This window comes from Heterodontus francisci, chromosome 6 (assembly GCF_036365525.1).
Source record: "Heterodontus francisci isolate sHetFra1 chromosome 6, sHetFra1.hap1, whole genome shotgun sequence".
In the NCBI taxonomy this organism is placed as follows: domain Eukaryota; kingdom Metazoa; phylum Chordata; class Chondrichthyes; order Heterodontiformes; family Heterodontidae; genus Heterodontus; species Heterodontus francisci.
The window spans coordinates 148,713,565-148,729,137 of record NC_090376.1 but is presented as its reverse complement, the minus strand read 5'-3'; positions in this window follow the sequence as shown (position 1 = coordinate 148,729,137).

Sequence of the window (15,573 nt, the reverse complement as noted above, 5' to 3'; positions counted from 1 at the left end):
AAATTCCACCTTCTGCTGTGGTGGGATTTGAACCCATGTCACCAGAGCAATACCTGGGTCTCTGGGTTACTAGTCCAGTGACAATACCAGTACGCCACCGCCTCCCCAGCCCCTCCCTTGGGACTCTTTTGCGGCCATCCTTGCCTGCAATATTGATGGAAATTGATACATTCTTCATCTTGCATCTGTGCATGACAAACTTATTCAACAGAAATAGGAAGTGGAAATTTGCTAATGGCTCTCATTTTTTGCAGGTCTGCCAGCATACCGCTACTGCTGACAATGTGTCCTAAAAAAATGAATGGGTGCTTTTGAAAACTGACACTTCTCATTAAGCGTTAGGCCTTCATACTGCAGATGATTCAAAACCTCTCTAACCCTTAGGTTGTGTTCATTATTGGATTCACCGTGAACTAAGATATCATCCATATGGCATATTACACCTTCAAGACCCTGTAGAATATTTAATATGGTTCTTTGGAATATTTCTGGTGCTGACATGATAGACTGTTAAAACAAAATCTTCCAAACAGAGTAATGACCTTGACCTTGACTTCTTATCCACTGGAACTTGCCACTATTCGCATCAAGCTTTGTGAAGATGGTACTTTTGGATAACCTTGCCAAGCTTTTGTCCACTGAGGACAAATGAACTTTCAGTGCCACAACTGTATCAAGTCTACACAAATGCAAAGATCACCATTAGGTCCAGGAAGTGAAACCATTCCCAAACACCACTCTGTAGGTTCAGTAACAGGAGAAATGACTCCCATCCTGGTTATATATTCTAACTGATGTTGTACTTGCTTAATTAGTGAGTGTGGAATTTTCCTAGGTGTATAAAGACAAACTGGTTTAACATCTTTTCACAAAGCAATATTATGTTCGGTCATCAGTCTCGCTAGACCAGTAAACAATTTCAGGAATTCCTCTTGGAAGTGACTCCTGAATTCTTGTTGCTTAACTTCTTCTACTTTCTTTATAAGATGAAGGTCAATACAAGCTCTTCTACTTAAGAGAGAGAATTGCTGATTCCTTAGAACATACAGTGTTTCTAATATTTGCTTTTCCTTGTGCTGGAATGTTACCTGTAGCTTCCCCTTTTCTTAGAGTTCAAGCCCTCCTGGGTCATGTAACTGAGTTTCTGTTGGTTGCAGAAAATGTGCTGATAACCACGACTCTTTGTCTGATAAGACTGTTACGCTTGCTCCGGTGTCCAGTTTAAAATTAGTGACATGTTTGTTGACATATATATTTGTTGACATTGCACTTTTGAACTACAAGAAAGCCCCCAGCGATTTAACATCCGCAGCACTTAAAGCAGCCAGAAGTACTGCACAAAGAACAGCTAGGCGTTGCGCAAACGACTACTGGCAACACCTATGCAGTCATATTCAGCTGGCCTCAGACACCGGAAACATCAGAGGAATGTATGATGGCATGAAGAGAGCTCTTGGGCCAACCATCAAGAAGATCACCCCCCTCAAATCTAAATCGGGGGACATAATCACTGACCAACGCAAACAGATGGACCGCTGGGTTGAGCACTACCTAGAACTGTACTCCAGGGAGAATGCTGTCACTGAGACTGCCCTCAATGCAGCCCAGCCTCTACCAGTCATGGATGAGCTGGACATACAGCCAACCAAATCGGAACTCAGTGATGCCATTGATTCCCTAGCCAGCGGAAAAGCCCCTGGGAAGGACAGCATTACCCCTGAAATAATCAAGAGTGCCAAGCCTGCTATACTCTCAGCACTACATGAACTGCTATGCCTGTGCTGGGACGAGGGAGCAGTACCCCAGGACATGCGCGATGCCAACATCATCACCCTCTATAAAAACAAAGGTGACCGCGGTGACTGCAACAACTACCGTGGAATCTCCCTGCTCAGCATAGTGGGGAAAGTCTTTGCTCGAGTCGCTCTGAACAGGCTCCAGAAGCTGGCCGAGCGCGTCTACCCTGAGGCACAGTGTGGCTTTCGTGCAGAGAGATCGACTATTGACATGCTGTTCTCCCTTCGTCAGATACAGGAGAAATGCCGTGAACAACAGATGCCCCTCTACATTGCTTTCATTGATCTCACCAAAGCCTTTGACCTCGTCAGCAGACGTGGTCTCTTCAGACTACTAGAAAAGATCGGATGTCCACCAAAGCTACTAAGTATCATCACCTCATTCCATGACAATATGAAAGGCACAATTCAACATGGTGGCTCCTCATCAGAGCCCTTTCCTATCCTGAGTGGTGTGAAACAGGGCTGTGTTCTCGCACCCACACTTTTTGGGATTTTCTTCTCCCTGCTGCTTTCACATGCGTTCAAATCCTCTGAAGAAGGAATTTTCCTCCACACAAGATCAGGGGGCAGGTTGTTCAACCTTGCCCGTCTAAGAGCGAAGTCCAAAGTACGGAAAGTCCTCATCAGAGAACTCCTCTTTGCTGACGATGCTGCTTTAACATCTCACACTGAAGAATGCCTGCAGAGTCTCATCGACAGGTTTGCGTCTGCCTGCAATGAATTTGGCCTAACCATCAGCCTCAAGAAAACGAACATCATGGGGCAGGATGTCAGAAATGCTCCATCCATCAATATTGGCGACCACGCTCTGGAAGTGGTTCAAGAGTTCACCTACCTAGGCTCAACTATCACCAGTAACCTGTCTCTAGATGCAGAAATCAACAAGCGCATGGGTAAGGCTTCCACTGCTATGTCCAGACTGGCCAAGAGAGTGTGGGAAAATGGCGCACTGACACGGAACACAAAAGTCCGAGTGTATCAGGCCTGTGTCCTCAGTACCTTGCTCTACGGCAGCGAGACCTGGACAACGTATGCCAGCCAAGAGCGACGTCTCAATTCATTCCATCTTCGCTGCCTTCGGAGAATACTTGGCATCAGGTGGCAGGACTATATCTCCAACACAGAAGTCCTTGAAGCGGCCAACACCCCCAGCTTATACACACTACTGAGTCAGCGGCGCTTGAGATGGCTTGGCCATGTGAGCCGCATGGAAGATGGCAGGATCCCCAAAGACACATTGTACAGCGAGCTCGCCACTGGTATCAGACCCACCGGCCGTCCATGTCTCCGTTATAAAGACGTCTGCAAACGCGACATGAAATCGTGTGACATTGATCACAAGTCGTGGGAGTCAGTTGCCAGCATTCGCCAGAGCTGGCGGGCAGCCATAAAGACAGGGCTAAATTGTGGCGAGTCGAAGAGACTTAGTAGTTGGCAGGAAAAAAGACAGAGGCGCAAGGGGAGAGCCAACTGTGCAACAGCCCCAACAAACAAATTTCTCTGCAGCACCTGTGGAAGAGCCTGTCACTCCAGAATTGGCCTTTATAGCCACTCCAGGCGCTGCTTCACAAACCACTGACCACCTCCAGGCGCGTATCCATTGTCTCTCGAGATAAGGAGGCCCAAAAGAAAAGAAAGAATATCTGAAGACCAAAATGCCTGATTCGGATCATTGATCTCACCAAGAAAGTGTTTTGGTCGCTCTCCTGAAGGAGGTTGTTTAACTTCATTAACCACTCTATGCTTGAATGATTTTTCTTTTGAACCTGTGGGAGTAGAGATTTTACTTTAGCACTTTGTACTAAAATGCCCTATTTTCTTACAGTGGAAGCATTACACTTTGTTTGCAGGACACTGTTCATGCCTGTGGGTACTTTTGACGCCACATCGCTGGCAGGGTTCAATGGTGTCTTTTGCTTACCACCCTGTGCCACCCTCCTCCCGCCCCCCCCCCCCTCCCCACACCTCCACTGTAGCTTTTTTTTTGGTATTTCATTTACAGCCCTGTGGTTAAGGATCTGTTGCTGGTCATTTCCTAAACCAAGGTCTTTCCTCACCTTGCAGGATTGCGGACCTCTGTTTGTCTCACCAGCTGTATAACTTTGTCCAGGGTGATTTCTTTACTTTGCAATAAATCTGATAGGGATTCACCAGCAATACCTATTACAGTGCAGTCTCATTAATTCTGCTTTAAGATCTCCATATTCACATCCTTCAGCTAGCCTGCAAAGATCATTGATAAAAGCATCAAGTGTTTCACCTGGCTTCCGGACTCTTCTGTTGAATCTTGGTCCTTCTAAAATATTATTGCTCTGGAAATTGAAATAAGAATCAAAAGCTTTTAAAACTTCATTAAATTTGGCAAATGTCTCATTTATACCTTGTCTTTCAATAACGTCATCTGCTATAGCCCCAATAAAATACAGCAATGTGTTAACTTGCTCTGCTTCAGACTAGCTGTCTAATTTGGAAGCAATTTTGTATCTCAGAAATCTTTTTTGCCAGAGTAAGCAATTTTGAGTTTGATTTGGTCCTTTCATGTATCCAAATCTCTCTGGTATTGTGAATTTTAGTTCCATAGCTTCAATTTGTTTTATGTTCACTTTTGGGTTTCCCTCCAGTACTGGAAGGTTCCTGCATTTTTTCAGTCCATACTGACTCCCACTACAGCCAACGTTTCAGACTTTGAAATCTCGCTGCTAGACTTAGGATTGATTTCTCCTTATATTAAATTCAGTTTTGTAATATTACTGCTATCTTTCTTTAACTTCCTTCTCGAAGAGAATTGAGTATTTGCAACTTCATTGTTTGTCTTTTTTTTCTTTCCTCTTCATTCTGGTTGCCATGTGTAATGGCACTGACCTCAGATCAGCCCTCGCTAAGGACTTTCCCAGTGCTGCTTGCCTAGTGCCATTAGAGCCAAAAAATATTTTACCCTCTTTCAGGGTTGCTCACCAGATTCTCGATCGTTGCTTGGTTCTCCAACTCGAAGCCTTCGATCACTGCACCGGATTTCTACTGCTGATTCCCTAACTCTCTGTGTCTGGAGCTCTGGAAATTTTCCACAGCCTCTTCTTGAGTTCTGCAATTTTGATGCATTTTTCTGATCAGCCATCTTATAAATTTCTTCAAAATCTTCTTCTGTGTATAGCATGGTAAGAACCACCATTGTTTTCGATCTCCGCTGATCACCATATAGTATGAGTGTTTGGAACGCTGCCACCTTAATACACATAGGGTGGCACAATGGTGCAGTGGAGAGTGGTGCAGTGGCTAGCACCACAGCCTCACAGCTCCAGCGACCCGGGTTCGGTTCTGGGTACTGCCTCTGTGGAGTTTGCAAGTTCTCCCTGTGACTGTGTGGGTTTCCTCCGGGTGCTCTGGTTTCTTCCCACATGCCAAAGATTTGTGGGTTGATAGGTAAATTGGCCATTGTAAAAAAAAATTGCCCCGAGTGTAAGTAGGAGAATTGTGGGGAGGTGAGAGGGAAAATGGGATTAATGTAGGACTAATATAAATGGGCGGTTGATGGTCGGCATAGACCTGTTAGGTCGAAGGGCTTGTTTTGGTGCTGTATCTCTCTATGACTTAGTTAGTCTAGCTTAGAGAGATTCCTTAGTCTGGAGTAATTATAATAGTAATCTTTATTACATTATAACTATGTACAGCTTCACACCAATCTGTGAGACTCCTCTAAAGCCATGCTGTATCTATCTTCTAGTCTCTCTTACATCATCATAGTAGGAAGTACTCGTTGCACTCTCTCAACATTAACCCTTTCAGACCCTTATACTACAGGCTGAAGTTATCTTTAGGTTGCACTGCCTTTCTGCAGTGCAATTTTCCAGAAATCAGCCAAACCACTGCAAAAGATCAAAGAATTTCAAACACAGATTACATCAAGTGCAAAATGAATTTCCATGATCTTTTGGGCTAGTTTTAAAAAAAACATTGTGCTGGATAACGGCCTTGTCTTCAAAACTAGACACACCACCGAACAAATTAATCATTATTCCGAGTTTCCGCTAATTGCACTCTTTGCTGGTCTTCGCAGATGTTCTTAAAATTAAATGTTTAGGCTAAGGGGCACTAACAGGCACCTTTTAAAAGCTTATAGATATTTCAAAAAATTAATTTATTCAGCAATTGACCACTGTACACCAATTAAACTAGTAAATGGTTCTGCATTGTTTTTTTAAAAGTAATTTTCAATTATTTAAAATCAAGGCTGGAATTTTATGTGGTGGTGGAGGCCCCGCCCACCATCTTAAGAGTTGGGGAAGAGCCTGCCTCCATCGGGCCTGGAAGCTATGCAGTTGTTTTGCATGGCCCAGGCCCTTAATTGGCTTTGGTTGGGACTTCCAATCCTCTGAGGCAGGAAGTCCCACCTCCAAGAGCTGCCGGTCAATCAGCAGGCCAGCAGCTCTTCAGTTTCAACGGCGCCACCAGGAGTGGTGGCCACTGCTGGGACTGCACCCAGTCCAGAGCAACGTCATAGATGACCGCCCCAAAAAATTTAAGTGGGGTTTCACGCCTCTCTGGGGGCAATCGGTTATGCCCCAGCAAGGATGGGGGTGATTCAGGAGGGTGGGAGGAGGTGCTCCATCGGGGGTGACATGTGACTTGTGCTGATGATGGGGGGAGGTGGGGGGGGTCCCTCTGTGGGGCAAGGGCGCCCAATCAGGAGGGCCCGTTAGCCCTTTTGGGCGTTCCAGGAGACTGCCTGTCGGTGCTGAAGTTCCTGGACGCTGCTGCTGAAATATCACCAGCGGTGCGAGGAGGCCCTTAGTGGCAAATAATTAGCCATTAAGGGCCTCAATTGGCCTGGGGAGGGCAGGCTGCTGGTAAAATGGCAGCGGGGGCAGATAGGCAACAGCAACGGCACACCCCCACCTCCCACCTAGTTTTATGCACCCCCCCCCAACTTCCAGCCTGCTCCCAGGGGTAGTTGTGGGCGTAAAATTCTGGCCCAAGTTACTCAAAGGTGACGGAATAGATGCTCTGATTAAGAATACTTATCTTTTGTGTTAAACCTATTTTTAGCTAGATTAATAATACTGTATCACTCTTAAATAGATCAAAGAATATTTTTAATGCAAGAAGAACACCAAAAAATACATTCTAAAATGATGCCCCCTGCACTGATTCATAGAAGATTTTAAGTAAGTTTGCGGACGACACAAAGGTTGGTGGAGTTGCGGATAGTGATGAGGATTGTCAGAGGATACAGCAGGATGTAGATCGGTTGGAACTTGGACGGAGAAACGGCAGATGGAGTTTAATCCGGACAGATGTGTGGTAATGCATTTTGGAAGGTCTAATGCAGGTGGGAAGTATACAATAAATCGCAGAACCCTTAGGAGTATTGACAGGCAGAGTGATCTGGGCGCACACATCCACAGGTCACTGAAAGTGGCAATGCAGGTGGATAAGGTAGTCAAGAAGGCATACGGCATGCTTGCCTTCATCGGTCGGGGCATAGAGTATAAAAATTGGCAAGTCATGCTGCAGCTGTACAGAACTTTAGTTAGGCCACACTTAAAATATTGCGTGCAATTCTGGTCGCCACACTACCAGAAGGACGTGGAGGCTTTGGAGAGGGTACAGAAGAGGTTTACCAGGATGTTGCCTGGTCTGGAGGGCATTAGCTATGAGGAGAGGTTGGATAAACTTGGATTGTTTTCACTGGAACGACGGAGGTGGAGGGGCGACATGATAGAGGTTTACAAAGTTATGAGCAGCATGGACAGAGTGGATAGTCAGAAACATTTTCCCAGGGTGGAAGTGTCAGTTACTAGGGGACATAGGTTTAAGGTGAGAGGGGCAAAGTTTAGAGGGGATGTGCGAGGCAAGTTCTTTACAGAGAGAGTGGTGAGTGCCTGGAACTTGCTGCCGGGGGAGATGGTGGAAGCAGGTACGATAATGACGTTTAAGAGCCATCTTGACAAATACATGAATAGGATGGGAATAGAGGGAGACGGTCCCCGGAAGTGCAGAAGGTTTTAGTTTAGACAGGCATCAAGATCGGCGCAGGCTTGGAGGGCTGAATGGCCTGTTCCTGTGCTGTATTGTTCTTTGTTCTTTGTGTTCCATCGTATGCATATGAGTTTGAGCAAAAACATTCAATGCAGAAAACTAGTGCAATTTGCGCCTGGCTTACCGATTGAACCCAAAGTGAAATCTCTTAGCCAAGAGCTTGTTTACTTAGAGAATGTCACTCAGAACCAGACAATCTTAACTGTTTTTTTATTGACTATTTTATAGAAACTGTAACATCATTATTTTGAAATTTGTATTTTCCCTGCTAAGCTTAAAATTAACATTAATTCGTCAGATTTCTTTAAGTTATGTTGCATAAACAATAATGCTTTTAAAATATTTAGAAAGTCATGCACATTTTATGAAATCCTATTGTTGCATTTTATCATCAGTACGGCAGCGAGGCCTGGACAACGTATGCCAGCCAAGAGCGACGTCTCAATTCATTCCATCTTCGCTGCCTTCGGAGAATACTTGGCATCAGGTGGCAGGACTATATCTCCAACACAGAAGTCCTTGAAGCGGCCAACACCCCCAGCTTATACACACTACTGAGTCAGCGGCGCTTGAGATGGCTTGGCCATGTGAGCCGCATGGAAGATGGCAGGATCCCCAAAGACACATTGTACAGCGAGCTCGCCACTGGTATCAGACCCACCGGCCGTCCATGTCTCCGTTATAAAGACGTCTGCAAACGCGACATGAAATCCTGTGACATTGATCACAAGTCGTGGGAGTCAGTTGCCAGCATTCGCCAGAGCTGGCGGGCAGCCATAAAGACAGGGCTAAATTGTGGCGAGTCGAAGAGACTTAGTAGTTGGCAGGAAAAAAGACAGAGGCGCAAGGGGAGAGCCAACTGTGCAACAGCCCCAACAAACAAATTTCTCTGCAGCACCTGTGGAAGAGCCTGTCACTCCAGAATTGGCCTTTATAGCCACTCCAGGCGCTGCTTCACAAACCACTGACCACCTCCAGGCGCGTATCCATTGTCTCTCGAGAAAAGGAGGCCCAAAAGAATGATACATTGGTAAATTTGATTAAGTTTGCATTTCCGTCAAGTATCCACCCTATCATTTGACATTACGGTTGATTGAACATGCACAAAATACATTGCTGTTTTAGTATTGCCATTATTGTTATTAGTTAGCTTGCTTACATTGTAACATGTTTAAAAACACATCTGAGTTTTCCATAACATTGGACAGTGCAATGATTAGATTATTTTAGAGTTACCAATTATGACCTGTGGGGATACTTCAAAGTGTTGCCCTTTCTGTGTTGAAAAATGTTGTCAGTCCAAAATGCAAGGTCAGGATTTATTCTTCAATGCATTGCTTCATTTGCAATTCTATATGTGATTATCGGAATTAAGCCTTTACTCAGTCCTTAAGTGTTCTTTGACAAGTTTTTTCTCCCTAATTGTTAACTTCATTCCTGGACATAATTATCGGCCCAGAATTTGCTGCTAAAATAGCAGCAGGTTTAATGATGTTTTCCATTATTAATGTGTAAATCATCTAGCAACTTGGGTGAAGAGATAGCTCATGAATTACGAATCGTCGCAATCGTTGCTCTACTAATTGCCCTGTGTTTGCGTGGGTTTCCTCCGGGTGCTCCGGTTTCCTCCCACATGCCAAAAGACTTGCAGGTTGATAGGTAAATTGGTCGTTAGCAATTGCATTAGCAATTGCCCCTAGTATAGGTAGGTGGTAGGGAAATATAGGGACAGGTGGGGATGTGGTAGGAATATGGGATTAGTGTAGGATTAATATAAATGGGTGGTTGATGGTCAGCACAGACTCGGTGGGCCGAAGGGCCTGTTTCAGTGCTGTATCTCTAAATCAAAAATCAAATCAAAATCAACTCCTTCCCCCCTCCCACCCCTGGTAATTTTCCTGAAGTTCCTGTATTTACATATTAATTATCAATTAAACTAGCTGCAGAAAGTTAGGGCTGGTACTCAGCAGTGTAGGCACCTTTTTAATGAAGAGATTGTGTTCCTGAAATGCCATTCAATCTCTCCTGCCAAGAAAGGGAACACATTTTTTAATATCAGTTCATGGGACGTGAGTCTCACTGGCAAGGTCAGCATTTATTACCCATTCTTAATGGCTCTTGAGGAAGTGGTAGTGGTAAGCCACCTTATTGAACTGCTGCAGTTTTTGAAATTTAGGTACACCCACTGTGCTATTAGGTAGAGAGATCCAGGATTTTGACCCAGCGACAGTGAAGGAACAACAATATATTTCCAAGTCAGGATAGTCTGCAACTTGTAGGGGGGACCTTGCAGGTGTTGATGTTCCTATGCGTCTGCTACCCTTGTTCTTTTAGAGTAGGATTATCCAACCTTTTCGTGTGGGGGGGCCACATTACAATTTTTGTCTTACATGGGGTTGTGGGGGAGGTCAGTGAGACAATTTCAGAAACATAAAGGGATGAAAAAGTTATTTTACTATTAATCAAAACAACAAATGTGCATTTTTGTGATGAAGTTTTAAATGAGAAGATTAATTTATTGACTTACTCTCTCATCACTATGTTGGACAACGATTTAATGAAATACCTGCCATTTGTTTGCTTGCACAAGTAGTCAAAGTCTGTCCGCAGACTTGTAGTGATTCAGAGTATTCCGGATAGATGTCCATCTGTCAGGAGTGATCTTGATCACTCTCTCTCCTTCTCTTTCTCCTGGTATTCCCCCCTCTCTGTGTTGTTCGCTCCCTCTGTGTCATCTTCGCTCTATGTCCTCCCTTTCTCTCTCTTGTCCTCCTCTATCTGTCTGTATCTCTCTGTCCAGCCCCTCTGTCTCTCCCTGTCCATGCTTTCTCTGTCTGCACCCACTCTCTCTCTCTGTCCGGCCCCTCTGTCTCTCTGCTGCCCCTTCTCTCTCTCTGTCCCCCCTTCTTTCTCTCCCAGAACCCCCTCTCTCTGTTCCCCCATCTCTCTGTGTTTCCCCCCTATGTTTCTGTTCCCCTATCTCTCTCTTTGTTTCCCCCTCTCTTTGCTTCCCTCACTCTCTCTCTCTCTCTCTTCATTTCCCCCCTCTCTCTTTGTTTTCCCTCTCTCTTTGTTTCCCCTCTCCCCTCTCTGTCTCTCTCACTCTCTGACAATTGCAGGGAGTGGGAATGCTCAGCACAGAGGCTTTGTGGTTGGTCAGTTTGTTCAAAAACATTGCGCTGACAGTTTCACAGCTGACAGCTGCTGAAATAGGAACACGCTTCCCAACTTGGGACAGATAAGGGGTTTTCTGACTTTTTTTAAAAAGCCCGCTGGAAAACCCCAAATCTGTCCAATGTTGGGAAGCGCATTCCTGCTTCAGCAGCTGTCAGCTGTGAAACTGACAACACGATGTTTTTAAAAAGGCCGGTGTGCAAGAAGAAGACAAAGGGAAATTTCCCATCTCCAGTCACGGACCCCTGGCGAGGATGAGGAATGGCCACGGGTATGTTTACATTCGTGGACCGGATGGAAACTTTGGGTGGGCCGGATCCTGGCCAGTGGGCCATATGTTGAACAACGCTGTTCTAGAGATTGCGGGTTTGGAAGATTCTGTCGAAGGAGCCTTGGCAAGTTGCTGCAATGCATCTTGTAGCGCCTAGGATGATGAGCGGAATAGAGATTTCGGTGAAAGAAAAAAGAGGGTGTCTGAAGCATATCAGGTGAATTCTTCAAGTGAGAACCAGGTCAAATACTATAGGTTGAGAGGGGAGGTGAAAAAGAAAATAAGACTAGCAAAGAAAGAATATGAGAATCCAATGGCAGGCAATATAAAAGGGAATGCAAAAATCTTCTACCAGCATGTAAATAGTAGGCGGGTAGTAAGAGGTGGACTGGGGGCTATTAGGGACAAAGAGGGTAGTATATACTTAGAGGTGCAGGGAAAGGCTAGAATTCTTAATGAGTACTTTCTATTGGTGTTTACTAAGGAAGAGGAATCTGACAAAATACATGTAGAAGTGGAGAGAGTAGAGGCAATGGATAGGGTAAAATTGAGAGAAAGGAGGTATTGTAAAGAGTGGCTATGCTTAGGGTAGATAAGTTAGCTGGTTCAGGTGGCTTGCATCCTAGGCTTGCATCTCCTCCAGATATGGGGGAGGTGCCAGAGGATTGGAGAGTGGCAAATGTGACACCCTTATTTAAATAAGGGTGTAAGTCCAAGCAACTACAGGCCAGTTAGTCTGACATCAGTGGTTTGTGACATCTTGGAAACAATAATCAAGAAAAAAATCAACAGGCACTTGAAGAGGTTTCAGCTAATGAAGGATAGCCAGCAAGATTTGTGAAAGTCAGATTTTTGATGAAGTAGCAGAGAAAGCTGATGAAGGGAATGTAATGGATGCTGTCTATTTAGATTTTAAGAAAGCACTTTACAAAGCACCACATAAAAGGCTGGTCAACAAAATTGGGGCTCATGGAATGGAGGGTTAGTGTCCAGTTGGATAAAAAACAATATCTTTAGGCCATATTTTTTCAGACTGAAGGATGATAGACAGTGGGGTTCCCCAAGGATCAGTGCTAGGACCAGTGCTTTTTTTGCTATATATAAATGATTTGGATCTTGGAATACAGAGTAGAATTTCAAAATTTGCTGATGATACCAAAATTGGAGGAGTGGCAAACAGTGAAGATGATACAAATCACCTGCAACAGGACATAATTAGGTTAGCAGAATGGGCAGACAAGTGGCAGATGGAATTTAATACAGAGACGTGTGAGGTGATGCATTTACAGAAGGGATAGGGTGAGGCAATATAGATTTAATTGCACAATTTTAAAGAGTGTGCAGGAACATAGGAACCTGGGGATGCAAGTACATCGATCTTTGAAGGTGGCAGGACATATTGAGAGAGTGGTTCGTAAAGCATATGGGATCTTAGGCTTCATTAATAGAGGCATTGAGTACAAAAGTAGGGAAGTTATGCTGAACCTTTATAAAGTTCTGGTTAGGGTCCAACTGGAGTACTGTGTCCAGTTATGGTCACCACACTTCAGCAAGGATGCAAGGGTCCTTGTGAGGATGCAGAGGAAATTTACCAGAATGGTTCCAGGGATAAGGGATTTTAGTTACAAGGTTAGTTTGGAAAAGCTCGGGGTGTTCTCCTTTGAGTAAAGGAGGTTGAGGGGAGATTTGATGGAGGTGTACAAGATTATGACAGGTTTAGATAAGGTAGACAGGAAAAACTGTTTCCGTTAACTGATGGTATAAGGTCTAGGGGACACAAATTGAAGCTTTTATGCAGAGATGCAGGGTGAATACGAGGAAGAACTTCTTTACACAGGGGGTGATAATGACCTAGGAATCACTGCCCACGAGGGTGGTGGAAGTGGAAACAATCAATGATTTCAAAAGGAAATTGGATGGGCACTTGAAGGATGGGTGCAGCTCCAACAACACTCAAGAAGCTCGACACCATCCAGGACAAAGCAGCCTGCTTGATTAGCATCCCATCTACAAATAGGGTAGATTGTGGTGTAGTGGTATTGTCACTGAACTATTAATCCAGAGCCCAGGCTAATGCTCTGGGGACATGGGTTTGAATCCCACCATGGCGGATGGTGAAATTTGAATTCAATTAATAGATCTGGAATTAAAAACTAATCTAATGCTGACCATAAAGCCATTGCTGATTGTTGTAAAAACCCATCTGGTTCACTAATGTCCTTTAGGGAAGGAAATCTGCCGTCCTTACCTGGTCTGGCCTACATGTGACTCCAGACCCACAGCAATGTGTTTGATTCTTAAAATGCCCTCTGAAATTGCCTCGCAAGCCACTTAGTTCAAAGGTAAATTAGAGATGGGCAACAAATGCTGGCCTCGCCAGTAATGCCCACATCTCCCAAAACAAATTTTTTTTAAAATTCACTCCCTCCACCACCGACGCACAGTGACAGCAGTGTGTACCATCTACAAGATGCACTGCAGCTCCTTCCACAGCACCTCCCAAACCCACGAACTCTACCACCTGGAAGGACAAGGGCAGCAAATGCATGGGAATACCATGGGAACCTGCAAGTTCCCCTCCAAGCCACACACCATCCTGACTTGGAACTATTTCGCCATTCCTCCACTGTCGCTGGGTCAAAATGCTGGAACTCCCTTCCTAACAGCATTGTGGGTATATCTACCCCACATGGACTGCAGCAGTTCAAGAAGGCAGCTGACCACCACCTTCTCAAGGGCTTTTAGGGATGGGCAATAAATGCTGGCCCAGCCATTGACATTCGCATACCATGAATGAATAAAAAAAACTTGCAAGATAAGGGGATCGAGCAGGTAAGTGAGACTGGATTGCTTCACGGACAGCTGGCATGAACTCAATGAGCTGAATGGCCTGCTTCTGTGCCATAAATGACTCAGTGTGGGGGGTGAGGATTTTCTGCTCTCCTCTGCAGCGAGTTTGGAGGCGGGGAGTGTAATGAGTTCTTTTTATGTTGTCTAATGCAACATAAATGAGATGCGTGGAATCCAGTTGGTTGAAGATCTCAAACAGGTTAATTAAACAGCTATCTATTATAGACAGTACAGAGCTAACTATTTGCAGAATCTTCCTCTACATGTTACAGTTACATAGTGCCTCAGGCTTGTAGTCACATGACTGCATCCTGGTACTTAACTCATTAGCATACTAAGATTTCAAAGGGACATCACTCTTAAAGGCAATCATACAACAGGGAAAACATTTAATCAGGCAGTATGTTGGCCGAGTTAACCACATGAGAAATGATATAGGGTACTAAGTTTGGACGATCAGCCATGATCATATTGAATGGCAGTGCAGGCTCGAAGGGCCGAATGGCCTACTCCTGCTCCTATTTTCTATGTTTCTATGTTTTATGGCTGTGGTTCGGTAATTGTATGTAGGCCAGACAGGGTATGGGTGGCAGATTTCCTTCCCTGAAGGACATTAGTGAATCAGATTTTAAGACAATCCAGTAGTTTCATGATCATCATTACTGAGACTAGCTTTTTGATCCAGTTTACTTAATTGATTGAATTTAAATTCCCCCAGCTGCCATGGTGGAATTTGAACTCATGTCTCTGGAGCATTAGTCCGGGCCTCTGGATTATCCTGGAGTACATTACGACAATACTACCCAGGGGTTGGCAACGTGCCCGTACACGGACACCAGTGCCTGTGATAAAAAATTTTGAGGTCTGTGACTGGTAATTACAGGGATGAGAAATTTCCCATTGGCTCCTTCTTTCCGACAAGTGCAGCTGTAAAAAATTTGCAAGTCAGTTTCACAGCTGACTGGTGCTGAGAGTAGAACAGCGGTTTCAAACTTCAGACAGCCTCAGGGTTATCTGGCGGGTTCCGATTTATTTTTTAAAAAGCCCGCCGGAAAACCACAAAGCTGTACGAAGTTCAGAAACCACAGTTCCTGCTCTGAGCAATGGTCAGAGAGAGAGAAAGAGAGGGGGAGAGGCAGAAAGATCGAGAGATGGGGAAAAGAGAGAGAGAAGGCAAAGAGAGAGGGGGGGACAAAGAGGGAGAGGGGGACAGAGAGCGAGAGACAGTAGACAGAAAGAGAGGATAAAAAGGGAGAGAGAGGAGGGTAAACAGTGAGAGAGAAGGGGGCAGAGAGAGAAAGGGAGACAGAGACAGAGAGGGGGAAACAGAGAGAGAGAGAGGCATAAAAAGAGAGGGCTGCGAGAGAGGGGGGACAGAGTGAGATGGGGGAAGAAAGAGAGGGAGATGTAGTAAAAGGGTATCAAAGCATTAATCTTGAGAGG